The following is an 18,404-nucleotide window of genomic DNA, read 5'->3' on the forward strand; positions in this document are numbered from 1 at the left end:
CCAGCCGGTGCGGGGAGCTGGAAGTTGTCTGCTCAGAAACCAGCACTATCCCAACAACACATCATCTCACAAAGGACTTTGCCCTTTCCATCTTCTCCTTGCTTGTGCCTTGCAGCTACACAGCACCCTCCTCATGGGCTTGGCCATGGAGTGCCTGTTCCACCCGCTCTCGGTGTTCCCGTTGGATCGGCAAGGGCTCCTCGTGGTGTGTGATGTTAAAGATGAATGTCAGTCTTCACAGGCGTGTTACACATTGTAGGTCTCCTCTGTGTTATATTCCACAAGTACAATTTATCTTGGAGAACCAAAGGGTTGGCGGCGTCAAGAAGACATCAGATAATCTGAAATGTATCTACCTTTATGAGAAGACCTTTGTAGAATATTGTAGAGGAAAGAGCTCCAAAAGTAATTCCTCATTTCTCATCTAATGAATGGCTTTAATTAACCTGAACAGTTACGCTCTGGAGCTGTGCACACTTCAGGGAGCAGCTCGATGGCACCCTTCCTGCTGCTGGGAGAGTAGGAGTATGACAGTTCAGTTATTGCTGTGCATTGTTAATATGGTTGATCTTGGTCCTGCTCCAAGAGAACCACTAAGCAATCATGGAAAATGAAGGGTAACACATTTTTAGAAGGATTCTGGATAATTTTGGCTATAAAACAGGCTGCATAATCTTGGCAAAAAGTGGATGAATTCATTATCTGCAAATAGTGGAAAATATTATAAATGGCAGTAAATGAAATAAATGGGTGTTTCCACTGTAATATGCTATTCTCTGAGCCACCCAGAAAGAATACAGCTTGGTTTACTGGGTGGGTAGTCCTAGATGAAGTGAAGGATCATGTTCATATGCTCAAATACTTGTTTGGGACTGAGATATTTTATGCCTTTGTTGCAGAGGGAAATCCATACATTTTACATTTAAGAGGTTGTATTTTATGGCCACAGATGGATGTTGGAGTGAAGCTAAAGCTCTATATGTGCTGTATATCTGTTTGCATTCCTCAGCTAACCTCAGTTTTATTTGCTTTGCTACACCTTAAGGGTTTGGAGAACTTGGTGACTCACCCTCATGGAAAGTCACTGACCCACCTTATGTGAAGAAATTGATCTTCTGTATATTTTGGATTTGTTTATGGGCCAGCACTCTTGCTGTGAACACATGGAATAAAGTCTTGGCAATTTTTAGTAGAAAAAAAAATGTTGTCTACTAATGAACAGGACCTGGCTGGATGTTCTTCATTCCCACTTCTTTGGTCTCCTTTTAGAGAGTCCCTTCATAACAAAGTGCCTAAGCCCACGAGTATCTCTGAGCACATGAATAGTCCCAACATTCCAAGGTTACTCGTATCTGAGAGCGTTTTACTGGATAAGAAGCTCATTTAGGCCACATGGACTTTCCCGTTGGCAATAATGGTGATGGCAGCGGTCTTCCAGGGAGGCAGCAGCCCTGGGATGGAAGCCCTGAGCTGTGTTTGGGGAAGGCAATCCCAGCTCCCACACTGTGTCATTCTCTTCAGCAAGGTCGAGGTCTGACTGCTCACCTCAGCGTGCCACTGATTTTACTGGGAGCCAGCACCAAGGATGAATTGGTTGGCTGTGCCATATTTTTGTTATTAACACCCCAAGCCTTTATCAAACAGCCCCATTGGTTTTGTCCTCTTGCCTTGCAGTGAGGCACAAAGACAAGGTGCCAGGTTCTGTTGATTAGAGGGTTGTTTTGTTATAGTATTTGTAGGTTGTTATTTTTACTTCTTAATCAGAGTTGCCTGCATAGTACCTGTATTATATGCCTGTTAAGGAAGGTGTTTCCTCATATACTTGGATAAGATCATGGATATGGCCACAGCAGATAAGCTGCCCCTTTTCCCAGGAGCAAATACTATTACAATTTACTGTTTTGCAAAGAAAAAAGTGCACACAGAAGCAAATAACTGTCTGCACTCATGTTCACATCTGGCTTTTTATAGACATGCATATACTTTATATATGCATATGTATTTATATATATATATTATAAATTTGTGCACATGTATATTTGAGTGTGTTTATCTAGTTGATTTTAACTAGGTGAGCTTAAGAAGCTCTCACTGGCCTCAGAGGTATTACTAACTCTACTGGTATTTTTAGTTTAAGGATGGTTTGAATGTATGGCCACTGCTTGTATACATTTATTTAGTGTGCTGTGCATGGCCAGATCTCTGTTCTCATGCCATGTCTGCTTTTGCAACCTCACTCCTGCATTTATAAACAGCTGTGCTCATAATCCTGTGAGTACAAATAATTGCAACTAAAGAGGTGAACATTTATAGCTGGCCTTTTCAAAGGAGTCTAAGGGAGTTAAGTACCCAAATCTCATTGCATTTGGTTACCTAATTCCTGTGGCCTCTTTGAAAATTCCAGCCTTAATTAACTAATTCAATCAACTATCTGTGAAGCAGCGGAGACATAACACACTAAATCCAGGCAGTTTTGGTTGCACAGGAGCTACCTGAAAACTTTTCAACTGAAACTTTAAAGGCTTCATTATTGGCTGACGTTATCCAGTGATTCCAGTGAATCAAACTGCAGTGTGTAACAAGCATTGCTATCCATCCTCATGTTTAGTGTGGCTCTCAGGGTCGTTGAGCTGACTACTTTATGTGTTTAGACTTGCTAACAAGGGTGGATGGTAAAAACTTCACAGGCTTTCTTTAGGCATCATCTCCACCTTTAGATGCTCCTGGGAATTCCTTACTGAGGCTGCAGGAGAGATAGCTCCTGTGAATGTTCCCACAGTGTTGGACAAACACTGAGCCACATCAGTGCCACTTTCAGTCTGTGCCTTGGTGGCACCTTAATCCATCTGTGTTTGAGGAGATTGGTGTTCAGGGAAAAAACAAACAGCAAAGAAACAACATGGAATGAAAAGCTTCTGAGTCTTCGCATTACCCTGCCCAGTATTTATTTCTATTCCATAATAGCTTTGCCTTCTTGCATTTTTTTTTTTTAAATCCGTGTTCCAAAAATCTTTGATGTGGGTTTTTTTTTTATTTTCTTCTTTGAAAGCCTATTCAGCTAAGTATGGAAAGCCACAGTTTTAACAGTTCCCCTGTTTGTTCAGAAATAGTATCGTTCATAGTTGGCATCAGAGGGAAGACTATACTGAAGTCCAAATTTACTCCTATTAAATTAAACCTAATTGAAAAAAGGCAAAGACATTCATTAACTAGTTAAACAAACGGTATTAAATTTACTTTTTTATTTAAAAGAAGAAAGAAAACAGTTTGAACTGAAGCAATGTAAGTGGAAGAGCAGCTATTAAAACGTGATGGAAGAAGTACGTGGTGTTGAAAACTTAAGAAGAAACCACAGACATGTATAACAGTAAAAGAAATGTACCTTCTTGGCCATTTCTTTTCTCTGTTATTGTGTCAGATGTTTCTGATTTGAATAAGAGCTTTCCTTCATGTCCCTGAGCTTCTCCTTCCATTTGACTTTACACTGAAGTCATAAACCTGTTGTCATGGGAACCACTGTGACATCACAGATGTAGCATTAACTTCACCACAGGGCAAAATAAATGAGTGTGATGGCCTGTGAGGAGAGAGAACCTTTGTTTGAACCAAAAGCCAAGCTTATCCAAGTCTTGGCCTGGAGCCCAGTACCCCAAGAGGCTTCAGTGGGATCCCGGCCCTGTGCTGGAGGCACAGAACAAACACCGCCTTGTAGCTGAGACCCTCTCTTGGAGCTGGTGGTCTCTGCAGACAGGACACGACACAGAAGAAAGGAAGCATTATCAGCTGGGCTTCAAGATTGGAAAACTAAGGAAAGGAGAGAGTAAGCAACTTTACCCCAGGTCACAGAGAAGATTTGAGGCAGAGCCCAGAACTGCGCTCAGATAACTCAGCAGGAGCTGCTGGAGATGCCGAAATGCAGGAGTCAGAGCCTGTTTTTACATATCAGTTCCTGGAAGTCTTTCCCAAGCTGTCTTCAAAACTGAGAAAATATGCAAAAGGCAATAGAGCTTGGGACAAGTTGAAACACTGCTGCAAGCCTTCAAAACAGTTCAAAATGTCTTTCCCCTCTAGGAAAGTTTGTTTTAGGAATCTTCACCACCATATGTGGGGCGAAGTCTTCCATGGCAGTGTTCCCATGTTCTTCCATGGGCCCAGGATTCCATCCGTGGCTTTTGAAGAGCAGCACCCAACACCTTGAGCTGCATTCAAGTGTAAAGAAGGAGCAGATCTTTTATAGACCATAAACACAACAGCTGTTATGGCCAACCTGACCAATTAAATGGTCTCAGCAATTCCTACGTTTTGCTAATGACCTTCAGAAGTTTGTCTGAATCTTTGATTGCTGCTGCTGTCAGGGGGTGACACTGATCCCTCACAGGTTATGGGTGGCACAGGTGGCCGGTTTCTGAGGATAGGTACAAGCAGTGGATTACTCCACTTGCTCCATACTTCCAGGGGGAAATCACCATTTGGATACTAGCCCACCAACCTGGGCACCCTCTGTTTTGTAGCTGGCCAAGGTATCAGGTCAGATGCTCCATAAGTCAGTATAAGGGCAGTGACCCCACTAGACAAGGTGTTTTTGCCCACCCTCTTCCCCCCCCAGACACACAAAGGCTTCAGCTTTACAGGAGTTGGGTGGGAAGGTGTCACACCACACCCATGGAATTGAACTCCTGTTGACTTTAACGAGGAGCCGTGTGGCTGAATCCCACACAGCTCTCAAACTGGAGGGGTTAAATGCATTTTGCTTTCGCCTGTTAGTCTGTGGTTGAGAAAAAAAATATCCCATGTGTTTTAAATTGTTTTAACTGATAAGTCTGGCCAGCAATTGAGAGTAAATCACAGTATCAGTGCACACCCACAGCCTGCGTTGATGTATGTCTACATTTTAAAGTGACTTAAATGAGTCATGGGAGCAGAGTTTTAATTAGAAGGATTGGAAGTGTCAGAATTTCCTTAAATCTTTTACAAAAAAAGACCTACCCCTCCACTACACTTTTGCGGGTAATAAACAACTGTGATTTGTGTGATAGAATTTCAGGGAGAGTTTGGCTTCTGCAGTGTAATTTTCGAGTTTGAATGCTGAATTTTTATTAAGATACGCAAAATGTAAAGCTGGTACTTTTATCCTAGTAATTGTTTTATCATCTAAAGTTATCAATCTCTGTGACTGCAATAGCCCTTATATTAGAAGAGGCTTGTGCAACACATGACAGAAAAATAAAGGCATGTCAAAAAACACAATCAGAGTATCACAGCACTTGAGGCCAAACCACATATTCATTAATCTAGCAAAAGTCTTTATGAAGGTGTGTAAGCAGTGAATTGGTGAAAGCTGAAGAGTCATGTTAATTCTTGATTAAAGGACATGGTGGCTGGAATAAAATCCTATTGTTTAAAGTCTAAATTCTCAGTGGAGCCACCTTGTCAATGTATGATAGCCTGATGAAGTGTCAAACAGTGAAAGGTATCAAACACAAAGGCAAATAAATAAAATAAAGACATGGTGTTAATAGACAATCCATAGAAAAAAGGAAAGAAATTCTTTAAAAACTAATTTACATGTGCAAAACTGAGTTTGAGTTGAGTGGTATCCACAATTCATTTATATTTGGTTTATGACAATATTTAGCACTCAGGGTTTAGCAGAGAAAATTTGCTCATGAAGAGCAAATGTTAAACTGAAAAATGTGGACCAAAATCCAACAAGTATGCCCATTTGATTTTAATATTCTACATTTAGAAATTCCTTATCTATATGGACAAAAATCTTCTCTAGATTTAGAATTGATGCTGACAACATTAGAGAGGGAACACTGAGCTTCCAGTCTTAAGGCAATACCTGACTGTAAAGACAAGGATGAGTTCTCTGTGGGAATTAATTTCCTGCATGTTGCAGCAACTGAGACTTATCAGTTCCTCAGAAAGATCTGTGTTGACCTCTCTAGGAGATACCATATGATGCCAAGCAGATTGGGTCAAATCCTATGGGGCAGCTGAACTGTTCTTAAATTATTCAACCTGGAAACAAACACAATCCCGGGTAATTCGGGTCATTACCAGCTCCTGGTGAAGTAAAATTATGTGCTGTAGAGATGGGTTTGTCAGAGAAACTTAGAATTTTCCAAATCTTAATGAGAAAGATGCATTAAAAAGCTTGAAATAAATACCATGTGAAAGTTTAAAGGGAGAGACGCTATTATGAATTTATTTGCTCATCTATAATTAAGACTTACTTTTTCCTGCAGCAATGATTCTTTCTTTAACATGCATAATCATTGTACTGTGTAATGCATTTTCTAGGGCGTGGTGATATTCCTTGTCAGCCAGAAGAGCAGTGCCAGCATGAGCAGCCACCTACCAGTGCTGGAACTAGCAAAGGGTTGTATTTTCCCCACTCCTTATATGACCTGCAAAACTGTGTGAAAGATCAGCATAAAGAAGTACTTAACCAGTTCAAAGTGAAAATCTGTTTTGATTGTGTTGGCTTTTGGGAAATGTAGCTTTTTTTTCCTGGAAAGCTGGGCTGATTATACACCCACAGCTCTGTAGCCAACCCTTCAGACCAAGCATTTTCTTTATGTGCCTGTCTCTGAGAGCCCCCAAACTGTGTTAATTTTATTACTAAAGTTAAACAGATACATCTCAATTTATGGGGTTTTGCAGTCAGTTCCTATGGAAGCATCTGTGTGGATTGGCCATAAATGAGAACATTGCCAGTTGGATGGAGGAAAGGAGAGTGTGGAAATGTTTCTGCTGGGTTAAGAGCAGTTCTTCTTTGCTCAGTTTCCCTTCCTAGTCTTTACAGAGGAACTAGAGGAGTTTCTGTATTTTATCATTAGTGTGTACAAGGGAAAAGGACTCTCTGGAAGTTGAATGCTTTTTCTAAAAAGCTTTTATGACTTGGAGCATCCAATGCCAATATTTGTGAGAACCAAATCACGGTGAAGGACAAAACAAAGACCTGTCAAAAGCGGGAAACTCATTTCTTGTATGCTACTGGCTGTGCCAGCATATGTGATGGCCATGATGTCCAGCCCAGAGATTATGATTCTTGTAGGAAAATCCATGTATTTCTATAGTAACCATTGCTGTGCTGTCTAAAAGTACTTTAACATGTAGGACTGTGCAGTTCCAGCAGCTGGTAGCAGGCAGCTGTCTCGTACAGCTTGGATTTGCATGTAGCCACAAGAAACCCACTTTTATTTTTGCTTGCCATTTTCTGAAATGGAAGCAGGTATTGCATTCCCAACTTCCTGCTGGTGCCACAGATTTATCTTGGTTCATCCCGGGGTTATAAAGCCCCACCTTGAAGTCTGGCCTGTGGCCAGTGCTAGAGGGGAGCTGTGGAGCAAACCTCAAGAGCCTTCTTGAGGTGTTTGTTTTTCTTTGCAGGCAGAGGGGCAAAGAAATAAATAGATGGGAACCCAAAAGGACGTGTTGAAGGCTGGTTTGGGGCACCAAAAATTTCCTGATGGCTCAAAGGCAGCGATTTTTGAAATACAGATGCTGAGAGGAAATCATGCAGTTTTAGTCCCATGCAGAAAGGTGATCTGGTAGAAGACACTTCCAGGGAACAGAGAGAGAAAACTGAAGAGCATTTAAAAAAGTCATATGTGAGCCTTAGATTTCAGGAAGAAACCTTAGGTCCTGTGAATAAGCCTGGCTAACTTTGACTGTTTTGCTAAATAATGGAACTAAACAGAGGGACTAAAATTGTTCTCAGGCTTTTGGATTGACATATAATTTTGAAGACTAGTTTGGCCTTGTTTCATAAGCAAAAGGATGGTTGTTATCACATTCAAATGCCATTTTTAAGAAACATGAGATAACTCAATTTCTCTCCTTTCCATTTGCTTTTTTAGCAAAACAAGTTTCATATGGCTTCTGTAATGAATGAGCTGGAGTGAATCAGTAAAGGTGGCTGTGTTTTGACTGCTGCAAAATGTGTATTGACACCCTGCACTGTGCAGAGCTGGGTCAGTTTGGCTTTGAAGACTCTTGGACGTTTTCAAGGTAAGGTAGAAGAATCACTGCTTCTGACTGAGAACCAGTTTGGACATTCTTAATACAAAATCAAGGTATTTGTATATGAGTTTTGCTCTGTTTTAAGTTCACTCTGCCTTTTCTGTGAAATAGCTTTTATGTGTAGAAGGTCCCTAGAAGTGTGTGAGTCCAAAAAAAAACCCAAAAAACCAAAAAAAACCACACCCCAAAAGATTTGTTTCCTAGTTTGCTCCTGTATAGAAGAAAGGAATTAGCTAAATACATAATGAAAAACTTAGGATAAAACTCCACAACACTCAAGCCTTACCCCGCAAATAACAACATAAACAGAGAAGTCCACATAAGGGCTGATCAGTTCTCATCTCTTTTTTTGTTCTGTTGGCAAATGCACAGTTCAGGGATGGGTGTCTGTTGCTTGCTCCTGAAGCAATTACCTGTGCAGCCATGGGAAACCCTTCTTCTTGGAAGTCAGATTATCATTTCAGCCTTCCCATGAAGAGAAAGCCTTTGTTGCATATTCTCAGAGCCGAGATGGAGACGATCAGGTGACAGTTCACCCTGTTGACACAGGTCCTTGGACATGTCATTTAAGGGCTGTCTGGAACCTGATTTACATGAATGTAAATCAGGAATTGCCCCAATGAAACACAGGAAGCAAGTATAATAGTATAATATAAACAGCCTGCCTTTTTCTCCTACATCGATTTTCTGTCTCTGAAGTGGGGGGTATTCATGAATCTTTTCTTTAATGGGTTCTTGATTGCTTGTGCAGAAGAGAAATGCTATGGTGATAATCTTCAAAACAAAGCCTACAGCCATTTCCACTTTCTTTGTTATCATGCTAATAGACTTATTTCATTACTGTAAGTAATGAGAAGTTCCCCTGGCTGTTTTATCCATAATTAATCACAGCGTTTCTGGCTTAAAAACAACTTCCTTCGTATGTTTAGCTGTTCATTATTGCCCTTTAGTTAGCTCCATACAATGTTTTAAATTCTGGGTAAGTCAATGATTTTTTTGTTTAGCTAAAGGTATGCTTAGACCAACGCCCTGAACTCCACAGAGACACCATCCCAAATTAATTCTCCAGGTTGCAGCTGCATGATCTTGCTAAAGAAGTGAGTAATATTTTGACATTTAATATTAAATGAGTTATCTTTGAAAAATGCTTCCCTGCCCCTGGTGTACCTCAGGCAAATGGAAACATGCTTAACGTGCATAATGAAACCTTGGTAATGGAAAAAATGGGGAACTGGGATGATCTATCAGCATCCAGAATCTGCAGGACACAAAAACTGATGGTTAAATGATGGTGAGGTTAAGACATAAACTAATCAAACTGATTGCATTTAATTGAGGCCCCCTTAACAATACAGCTGTAATTATTCTTAATCCCCTGCAAGTGTATAAAAAGATTTGTGGCAAATGTCTGATTTTTTTCAGTGTTGGAAATTAGTTTGAGATTTTCAGTGGCACTGAGCACATTGGATTTTTCAGCAACTGACTTAAGAGAGAATTTCATGCTCTTCATTTCCTTTTCCCAGAATTATCTCTCCCTACTTTGGCCACCAACCTGCACCATTAATTCCAAAATTTACTTTTAATTTTCAACAAAAATAAACTGTCTGCTGATGTTGCTTGAGGAGTTTTCTGGAATTGCAAGCCCTGAGATTATGGTAGGAAGAGTTTGGACTTCATTACTTATCTGTCAAGTATGTGCTTGGCTTGAAAGGCAGAGGTTAGGTAAAGAGTTGAGGTCTGAAGTAAGCATATAACAATTTTTCTGAAATACATCATCACTCCTTGAGGACATTTTGCATAATTCCCTAATTGTGAGCAATTCAGCTTTCCCAAACCTTTGCCAGTGAAGCCTTTACACCATCACATGCCATCTTTTGTCTGCATCTGTATCTGGCTTTATCTGCACGTATCAATGCTGTGTTTCCGGTAAAGAACATTATTGCATATGCATCTGCCTGACTCAGAAACCTGTGATCTGTACCTTATTAGCAACTCTCTCAACAGAGCAACTGATTCACCTCTTAAAAAATGTCTGTATCAGAATATCTGAAATTGTCACGGGGGCTTTAAAGACATTTAAGGGCTAGTTCCATACGAGGTGCCGAATAGGCTTTGTCTGAGCAGGTCTAATTCCCACTGTTTTCCTGAGTGGTTGTGATTGTTGGCTACTAAACCACTTGGGGCCATTAGGGAGTTCAGCTCTTCCTCTTCAGCTACTCGTGCTAGATAATTTTCCCTCAGGTTAATTGATTGCCAATCAATTTGAGGTAATTCAGACGGTTCTAGTAACTACTCCCCAGATGCTTGTTCGAAGCTGTAAATATTTACTGCTTGTCCTAATTGTCTTACGGGCAAGCAGCTACTTTAAGATGGAAAAAACACCATATAGGAAATCTTCTAAGCAAAGGGTGTTTTCAACAGGCAGGAGGAATAGATGGAGTAAGATACAAAAGGATAGTCACCACCAAACAGGAAGCTGCTTAGTCTGATCCATTTTTAAAGTTTAATGATTAATGTTGCAGAAAGAAAAAAGAAAAGTTTCTCAAGTTGTTCCTATTAAAAGGAAATTGCCTTGCTGGGACACACTTTTATCCAGAATATTTGAAGTAAAGCAAAGGTCCTGTCACTGTTTGCTATGTCAGATTTATGATGTCTGCAGTATAAGTCTAAACAAGGAAAAAAGGCTGACTGAGCACAAAATTAACATATTGTGGCCCTTATGGATTATATTAGTCAGGAAATAAGAGAATTACATAGAACAGTGAGTAACTTGCTTGGCTTTCAGGCCTGGAACTGTTCATTTTTAATAACAACAAAAAAAATGAGAAATGTTCTGGGAGGATCAGACCCTTGGAGGACAACCTGGAGCACTTCACTGCCCATGTTCTGGCCCACTGGGATGCACATGATGTTGACTGGGAGAGCTGGAGCCTCTCAGTGAGCAGAGGGGAAAGAGTCACACAAGGAGAAGGGCTTGTACTGCCACTGCCTGCCCTGTCCCTCACAGGGGACAGTCAGGGATCCAGTGCTGCCAGTGCCTCCAACTTTGAGAGCCCTTTTGGAATTTCAGACCAATGGGGGAGAGCAGAAATGTTCTGAGAACACCGAAAGCGAACTGGGTCACTCAGGGTCTCAATTTAAAGTGTAACTGGTGGTGAACATGAACATGTGCCCAAGTCTTGGAGTCCACAGCTGCTGAATCCTGCTCAAGTACCACTTCTTTGGTGATGCCTGTGAGAAAGGAACGAGCTAACAGAAACAAAGTGGATGCTAGATAAGACCAGCAGCGGAGAATGCGTATTCTTGTGTTACACAGTGCCCCACATGCTGCTGAGACATCGCAAAAGAGCTAACATATCTCCAGGTTATTCCCTTCAAAAATAAAACCTAAATAGCAGAGGATGTTGTTTGCTTCAATACCGGTCAATATGTAAATAATTTCAGTTTCGTCTTCTGTGGTCAAGGACTAAGCAGGATTTAAGAATTTAATTTTATGATAACTAGAGCCTGTTTTCTGTTTTTCTTAGGATGAGTTTGCTACAGAATCTCTTTTTACTTAACTGTGACGGAATATGAAATTAGTAGGAACAGTGTGCAGAGAAAGTTTTCCCTCCAAAACTCACTGCCTATTGGAAAAGTAGTTTGGAACTTTTCCAACCCTAGTTGGAAAAGCAGGGCTAAGGATAGGACAGTGCATCATTCAAAAGCAAAGAGAGCATTAGACTTCCTAAGTCACCTACAGTTGAAGCAAAGCAGTATTAGGAAATGCATCTTGAAACAGAAATCTGGGCCAATTTAATAGCAGAAAATCAAACATCGGAGCTGATCTGATGGGTGCAGTATACAGCTCTGCCACTGATTACTTTCAGCCAGTTTTTCATTTTGATTTGTTTTGAAAAGTCTGGTAGAAGTGGTAAGGATTCCCACAGCAGGTCTTGGGTTTGGAATGATAATTTCAATGGTACCAATTCGATTCCAAACCTTGGATCCACTAGAAAAATGCATAATCCTTTCGTTGTGAAAACAGCCTATCTGACCTCTGGGCCTGCTTGTTAATTATCACACCAGTTAAAATTCTGCATTAATTTTCAAGAACCCCCAGCATTTTCATGTTTGAAACACAGCTGTATTAGGACAATGTGTTTCCTTCCCACCCTGGCTGGAAAATTCTGCCCTTCCATCCCAACAACACTTCAAATACTGGTGTGCTCATTGTGCCCACTGCTGGCTTTTTAATGGCTTCACTTCCACCTTGTGGGTTGCATGGACAGGGTCTCCAGCCCCTGACTGAAGCCTGAACCCTCCTGGATGTGAGTAATGTGCATTGCCACAGGTCGTCCCGCTGACGCAAGTCCCAGGATCCGGTGACGCCGATGAGATGTTTGTGCCACAGGGAAAGTTGTCCGTGCCATGGTCAGGACATGTTGTGGTTTGTTGGATATCATTAAGCCAAGAAAATTCAGAGAGGACTGGCAGGGTTTCAGACTCACCTTTTCAATGCTAAATTCCTTCCTCTTGTCTTCACTAAGCCTCTGCTGCAATGTTATTGTGGGATGAGTGAGTAATAGCAGCAGTTGATTCAAAATAATACCAGATCAGGAGCACGGGGTTTTCATTCACCAATTGCTTCATACATATTGGTACAGTTAAGCACAGTTATCCCTTGCTTTTTGTCATGTGAAGAGTGACATGTACCTGGAAGGAGAAGGACTCAAATGATGATGTATAAAAGCTTGTGTAGGAGCTTCTTCACTAAGATAAACTTCATTAAGATAAATTTCATTGAGATAAATTTCACTTAAAACTATTGCAGAGAAGTCTGAAATTGTAAACATGAGTGGCTATTAAGAAGTATTTCTTGGTCATTTTATTTAGGTCATTATTCAGGAGTTTTGCACTCCTGAAGGTTCGTCAAGAAACCTTTAGAATATAACTATTGAGGTTTTGGTGTTCTGAGGGAAATTTTGTTTCTGATTTTCAACACACCAATTTGAGAAGTGTGGAGGGGTTTGCTAAGTGTTTTGATATTAATACATAGGCATTTATATATATTAATGTGTAGGTTTAATAATTTTTTCAGTCCAACAGAGAGAAAATTCTCCAGCCCTCGGTGTATCTTCACCTAAGAAAGGGGCACATGGTCAATGACTTAGATGGCATTGGTGACACGAAACAAGCATTGACTCTCATAGACAGAAACAACTGTTAATTTACTTTTATCAGCTCCACATGAGAAAGAACAGCCTTTCAGTGGGTGCTGTCAGGACATGTCTATTCTGTACAATTCTCTCATTGCTCTTGAAATCATAAAGCTGCTGCTTTCAGATCATCGGTGTCTGGGGACATAACATCTTATAGTCTGGATGTGCTGGAGGAAATCTCTTTTTTAGAGGTGAAGAAATGGATGCCTTTCTGCTTTGTATTTTGTTAACTGAACCAAACTATTAGAAAATAATCTGGTTGAGCAGGAACTGAAGCAGACATTTTCTGTGTCTTTCAAGAATATGTGAACCTCCCAAATTACATCCACATTTTGGCACGCAGTGGAATATATATTTTGGATTACAATATGACTTTACCCTGCACTTTCTTTTTGTTCTAAGGATATTTTTGAAACAAAAGGTAGTGTTTTGAAATGAAAATACATTGAAATTTCATTACTTTGTTTTTTTCATAAGTATGGCTAAATGAAATATTTTGGCATTTCTGGACTAGATCTTCTAATTTTGAAAATATTTTCCTCTGGTGAATCCAATATATATTTTGAAAAAGACATTTTGGATAGTTATATTCCTTCTATTAATCACTATTCAAAATCATGCAGTCAAAATTTTAAACATTTGCAAATTATTCTGAGTCACTGAGCTATGATAATGGAGTAGTAGATTAATACTCATAATCCTTTGAAAGGAAAATGATGTGTGTCTGTTAGCATATAAATTTTTTATGCAAGAGTTAAGGTAATAAAAAAATATGTAATAGGAAAAATGGAAATTTAAAAGTGCCTGAAAAAAAGAGATTTTCAGTGAAAACTTATTCAGCCTTCAGGAGGAAAGTTGTAGAAAATGGAGTCACTTGAAGTAGCCTAATTTTCAGGTAGGAAGAGCAGAGGCCTAAGCTGGACTTTGCTTGCCCACTGCTCCATGTCACATTATTCCAAATATTACTGAGAGCTGCTGTTTAGCTCATGGAATATCCAGGCAAGGTGTGCCTCTGGATGTGGTCTGTCACCTCCTGGTAACTCAGGGCCCTGACCCAATGCCAGAAGGGAAGAGTCAAATCAACATCATTGAACCTTTCAGGGCCCATTGCAAACTCACCTGGACAATAACAATAGTATCTTATGGCTTACAGGCTCCAAGTAGGTCCTGTTTGAGATCCACAGTTTCCTCTTGGACCCCCCATTTATCCTGACCTATCCCATGAATGGAAGTTGGCCCATCTTCTTTTGAAGGGCTTAGTTCGTAGTCCTGGCCAAGGACTGGCATAATTTCCTGAAGTTGTTAGTTATGCTACTCTGCATTTTAGAATTTTTGATGCATTTGCTGCCATACTTGTTCTGTTGCTGATTTCCATCCTGCAAAAGCTGAGGAACAAAGAGGTGGTGAGAGATTGTGGAGGAGCTGGGAGTTTGCACCCTATCTTTGCAGTGGAACTACCCTCTGTAGTTCCAGGCCTTTGTAGCTGAGGGTCTGGGAGTCGTTCCTTGGACAAAGCACCTGGATTTGTTAATAGCCATAGAATCACAGAATGATTTGGGTTGGAAGGAACTCTAGAGATTATCCAGTTCCAACATCCCCCATTAGACCAGATTGCTCCAAGCCCCATTCAATCTGCTCTTGAACACTTCCAGGGATGGAGCATCTACAGCTTCTCTAGGCAACCTGTTCCAGTGTCTCCCCACCCTCACCCTCAGTAAAGAATTTTTTCCTAAACTATAATCTTAATCTCTCCCCTTTTAGTTTAATGTTGTCCCTCCCTTGTTTTGTCACTATCTGCAAATGTAAAAAGTTGATTCCCTCTTCTTCATAAGCCCCCTTTAGGTACTGGAAGGTGTTGTAGGGTCTCCCCAGAACTTCCTCCAGGCTGAACAATCCCAGCTCCCTCAGCCTGTCTCCATAGGAGTTATTAATAGTGTTGAGAGAACTTGGGCTGAGACAGGACTCGAGGAACTGGCACAATAACACTAAATCTTGCCTGAGCAAACTAAGAAATGTCATTGTGGGAAAAATGTTATGAAGGCAATTACTGTACCTGCTCATTAAGTGCGTGTGTGTGGGAAGCTGGGCCAGGCAGCAGGGCTGGGTGTGACAGGAGGCTGCCAGAGGAGACATGCAAGGCCAGTGGCAGCACAGAGGGAAAAGCAGGTGCAGCCCTAAAGGCTGAGAGATGTGACTCTGGCACACCTGAGAGGTAGGCAACCTTGAAAGGTTGAGAGGGAAGAGTTAAGATCAAGCAACATTGGCAGGAAATTTGCCCCCAGGGCCAAACATGCAGCAAGGGAGATGGGGGTGGCACAGACATGTTTCTTTCTCTACCTTCCACCCCCACCACATACCCTCACTGCATGTTAGAAGCTATAAACAAATCTATTTAGACTGAAAAATAGATTTCTTTTGTCCATCCTGAAATTTGGTTGGGTTTAGTTCTTTTTTTTTTTTGAATGGTAACACAGAAGAAAAAGTCACATTCAGGAACACTTGGCACACTTTGAAAAGTTTTATTTTTTTTAAAAAACCTCTTCTTTTACGTGTGGAAAGCTCTTCAAACTACTAAAAGCCATGACCTCCTCAAGGGACTTTCATTAACACCCTTTTACCTTTACTGGACCACTTTATAATATCTCTCCCCAGAATTTTCAGAATGATTTAGGGCCCTGACCCAAAGCCAGTGGGAAGAGTCATATCAGCTTCAGTGAATTAGGTCCTTAGAGTCCTTTGCACAGCTGCCAGCTCACTAAACAGGGTGTAATATGCAGGCTAATAAACTACTTAAAAAACATAATGTGAGCATAATTCTCCACTTCATTACCTTGGTTTTACACGCCACTAAAAGCCGATAGAGTTCCACTGGTGGAAAACCAGGGTCAGAGAGTGGAGGCTCCCCCTCTGTGTAAGCCTTTTAAAACTGGTTTCAAAGATCAGAGGCAGTTAGTCCGTATCATATATGAGCTCTGGGCCTGATCCAAAGCTCACTGTACTCCACTGGAGCTGTTCCATCAGGCCCTAGGGATATGTATGTCTATGTGCACAGATGGGGATGTGTCTCTGTGTCAATCTATCCCTGCAGTTTATCTGTTTTTACCATCCCCATCTCTGCAGTGACTAAGAGCCTGGGTGACTGAGGTTAAGCAATATGTAAAGTCCCCAAAGCCTTGATCTAATATATACTTGCCGATCCTGTAGTGTAAAAATAAATGTAGGTTAGCCTATGATCAGTGGGACATATACATTCAAGCCTGCAGAACACACACACAGAAAGAGCAGGGCTGTTTTCCATCCAGTTGGACAGGTTGTGCCATTGGCAGGACACAGCAAACTGCTGCCAAACAGGCATCTCCCATTTTTTAATTCTCAGGCTCTGTTTTTATATGCTGCTGATGGATATCGGATGAATTGCTCATTGTAAATCAATAATACTTCATCTTCAGATTAATGAGGAACTAAAACTGTTTCTAATAAATGTTTAAATGCTTAGCATTTTTTAGAAACCAAGCCTTTTATAAGGAATCCTTTTTTTTTTTTCCTGTTAGGCAAGAATGGTATAAAAACATTTGGGATAACCTTGTGAATTGATGAAAAGAGGGAGAGCAAATGGACAGGCATGTTTTGTAGCTCTCTGCTTTGTAATTCCAGCCATGTTGTGCAGACAACAGAGTTATAAGAGTCAGTGGATAAGATGCACTGTCTGTTTGGGTGAAAATGAATGCTTTTCAGAAGAGCAATCTTACTATTAAATAGTATATTCTCTGTTTCAGATTGTGTCCTACTGAAAAAGTTCTGTGGAAACTGCAAGGAGGAGAAAAATTTTCATGGTTTGCCTCTTGGGAGTTTCTAAGCCTGAAGTTTTGCTTATTAAAAAAAAAAAAAAAGAGGTGTCAACTTAGGGTTTCTTTTTCCCCCTAGTTTTGTATTTAGGAATTCTCTCTGTGAAGTAATGAGAGATGAGGGTGAGGGATGAACTTGGAAATGAATGGGACAGAAACAACTGATTTTTATAAGGAACAAATGTTTTATCCTCCTGAGGATCGATATGAAGTGAAATTGTGCGTCAAAAGTAGCAAAGCAATACAGTGGTCAGTTAACTGCAAACCTTTGCTGTTCATCAAACAAAGAAAAGCAATGAAATGTTCTTAGAATTTCCTCTTTACTGTGTGAGGAATGAAAATAGCCCAAAATAATGTGGTGGGTGAACTGTATACACCAGGCAATAAACTAAACTTCCTGTCTCTAACAAAAGGCTTCTCTTTATAAAGTGCCAGCACTTTTAACTGCAAAACATTGGTATCCAATTCTCCTTTAGCTCTTCAAGAATGTCTTCTGAGAACTTTGTGATTTGGCATTTAAATTTTTGGCTATTTTCTTCTTTTTTGGAAACATAATCTGCTGATAGATGAAGAGCATAAGCTGTACTGTTCGGAGCCCTGGATTCCAAACGTTTTGGAGAGCAAACCACTGTCAACCTTTGATCCATCATGCAGACCCCCTGCACAACTGCACAGAAATGAATTTATAGATTTTGTTCTTTTGTGTGTTTTTGTGGGCTGATTATGGACCTACTCAAGCACTCACATTCCATAGTTTGAGTTACATAAGCTTGGAAGTTCTTTTCCCCCTTCCTGATCCCGCAAATAATTCATATCTCCTTGTCAATCATATTTAGTGCTAGTGGAGTCTCCTAGTCAAAAAAACCTCCATGTATCTCTTCCACCAGTTCCCTATCAGTGTTCCTTTACTTCAATGATAGATTGACCTTTTTTTCCTGAAGCAAAGGCTTTTAGATTTGTGCACTCATGATTGTATGTACAATTTCCCCTCAAAAGATGATTCTTTTTTCCTGGAATAACACAGGAGAATATACTGCTGAAGACTGAAGCCTGCCTGTAATGACCAAAATGTTAAGTCTGTCATCTTGCAGTGATGGTTTTGGAGGTGCTGACACCTGTCTTCTGTAGAAATTTATCAGTTTTTGTCACCACAGCAGCACAGATGACAAGAACTGTTAGTTCTGTAGAATTCAGTGGGCAATCTAGTTTTGCACACAGGCCTAAATTGGATACACATGAAGTTGTAATTCTCCGTCTTCAAGAGACGCCTTGAGCTGAATTAAACCCTGAATTGGCAAAGGGTTGTCAGGGGGCACTGGGGAGGGGC

The 18,404-nt window shown here is 40.6% G+C and overlaps 1 long non-coding RNA gene across 1 annotated transcript in view; it reads left to right on the forward strand.

The window, feature by feature from the left end:
* The window catches only part of LOC127473335 (uncharacterized), a 70,716-nt gene extending 61,500 nt beyond the window's left edge, over positions 1 to 9,216 (forward strand). The window contains exons 5-7 of the long non-coding RNA XR_007905372.1: positions 7,869 to 8,019; positions 8,404 to 8,555; positions 9,036 to 9,216. This is a non-coding gene — a long non-coding RNA (uncharacterized LOC127473335). The remainder of the gene's footprint in view (positions 1 to 7,868; positions 8,020 to 8,403; positions 8,556 to 9,035) is intronic.
* Positions 9,217 to 18,404: the final 9,188 nt, after the last annotated feature.

The sequence above is a fragment of the Manacus candei genome, unplaced genomic scaffold, assembly GCF_025592945.1.
Source record: "Manacus candei isolate 608988 ecotype Guabito, Panama unplaced genomic scaffold, ASM2559294v1 h1tg000035l, whole genome shotgun sequence".
NCBI lineage: Eukaryota > Metazoa > Chordata > Aves > Passeriformes > Pipridae > Manacus > Manacus candei.